Genomic DNA, 2,319 nt, shown 5'->3' with positions numbered 1-2,319 from the left:
CCCTTCTCACTTACTTGAGAAGTATCTTTATGGCTAGGGGAACTTTCAAAAGGATCTGTCACTACCTTGAATGAGCTATGTAGACAATTCTTGAACAGGTTATTTCCTTCATCCAGGGTATTGTAGCTTAAGGATGATATTTATAATTTCAGATAGCTACAGTCAAAATCTATGTAAGAGGCATGGTTCAGGTTCAAGATAAACCTTAGCATGGTACCCAACTACCGGATAAAAGGGACAAACTTGTTGGAGATATTCTATAGAGCCCTGACTGTTAGTTCCAGAGCAATGTCAGACACTATCTATGGAGGAGCCTTTATAAGATTACGATGGAAGATAGCTTTGAGTAATATGGATTAGATCTTTTTAACTAATCGAGGGTGGCAAACTTTAGAGGTTTAGAGAGGTTCTGACATTTCTAATAATAAATTCTAAAAATTTTAATATGGTAGGGACACATGGTGCAACCTCTAGAGTTCATGAGTTTGAGATAGTAGAGGAGGCGAAGTATATGGATCGTTAGTTAGTGAGTTTCCAAGACAAAGGGAAAAGGAATCAATGCCAGAACTATTATGATGATAAAGATGAATAAATTCCACCTGGAAGATGATATGCGGAATCAAGAATAGAAGAAATGTAGACTAAGATTATGAAGGGTCAAAAGAGCCAAGACACTTGCCTTAAAGAACTCAAGGTTGATATTTCAGGATTGACCTAGAAGGTTGAGTCACATGCAATTGCTATCAAGCAGTTGAACCTTAGCCCAACGATAGACTTGTACCTTTCCTAGTAACACTGTGTTGAATCCTCCGAATCTAGTGCATTTCTTGGCTATTAACACTAGGAGTGACTCTCCACCTAATGATTATTTTTTTCTTGCTAATAATGAGCCAAAGAAGAATAATATTATTGCAGATGAGCCACTAGAAGTTGAATTTGAGAAGATGAATTATAGTGATAATGATTTTGAAAGTGATGACGGTGGTGACTGGGTTTCAAAAAACCTCCAAAATATAATTCAACAATTTAGGACTAATTTTCATAAACCATCACTAGAGAAGAAGGGGGACCCAAGAACAGTCACTATCCCATGTTCTATTGGCCCTTATGATACTAATCAAGCTCTACTTAAATCAGGAGTAGAAATAAATGTAATGACATTGGTTATATACAAGGTGTTGGTGTTAAGACAACTCAGGCCTACATCTACAAGGTTGTTGATGGTTGATTCATCTGTAAAGAAGCCAGTGGGTATTGTGTGCAATGTAGAGGTAAGGGTGGCATCATTCACCTCTTCGATAGATTTTATGATTTTAAATAGGGAAGTGGATGCCCAATCTCTGATTATCTTAGGTATGACCTTCTTATCCATTGGTCGGGTGTTGTTTGATGTGGATCTAGAGGATATCACCTTAAAATGGAACAATGAGCAAATATTGTTGAATATATACATGACAGTTCAGCAACCTAATAATATAAGAGTGGTAGCATTGATAGAAGTTGTAGATGAGGATGTGCTTGCAGTGGGTACGTATATTGAGGAAAGATTAGGGGTAGAAACATTAGCATCAGTGATCATAAACTTTGAGAGTAAACGGATAGATGAATATGATAAGCTGGTTCATGCACTACATCGGATAGGTTCTTACAAATATGTCCCTAAGATATGGGATCTTGATTTAATTAATAGAACCACAACTCATGCAAAACCATATATTAAGGAGCCACCAGTATTGGAATTAGAGACCCTTCTATCTCATCTACAGTATGCATCCTTGGGGGAGTAGAAAACCTTATCGGTGATCATTGATAAATCTCAACTCACTCCCATAATCGAAAGGTGAGGCGATCATTGTCAAGTAACCCAATTTGAATTTGGGTCGAATCTCAAGAAGTAAATGTTATAGACTTTGAACCTATGGGTATTCCAATTACTATAAGGTTACCCGAAATGCTAAAGTGAAAGACATGTATAATACAATGGGGGGGATTTGTTTGGAAACTTTTCACTTCAACCTTTAACAAGCAGTTTATAATCGGTATCTCCGATTAGATTTCAAGGTTTTGAGATATCTTAGGATTATGCGTCCTTAGAGGTAAAGCATATGGGATAATGTTTTATTATTATGGAATTTAGTTGTTAATTAATGGATAGGATAGGTCTAAGATCATTGAGGTCAATCTTTCAATAAAACCCCAACAATTTCATGCATTGACTCTTTTGAGCACCTAACAAGTGTGAGTTTATATAACCACCCAAAACCTCAACCAATCATCCCTATTTCTTGGATGACGTTCATGATTTAAAGCATAAGGATA

Source organism: Capsicum annuum, chromosome 8, assembly GCF_002878395.1.
Source record: "Capsicum annuum cultivar UCD-10X-F1 chromosome 8, UCD10Xv1.1, whole genome shotgun sequence".
NCBI lineage: Eukaryota > Viridiplantae > Streptophyta > Magnoliopsida > Solanales > Solanaceae > Capsicum > Capsicum annuum.
The sequence above is the reverse complement of the archived record's forward strand: the minus strand, read 5'-3'. Positions refer to the sequence as shown.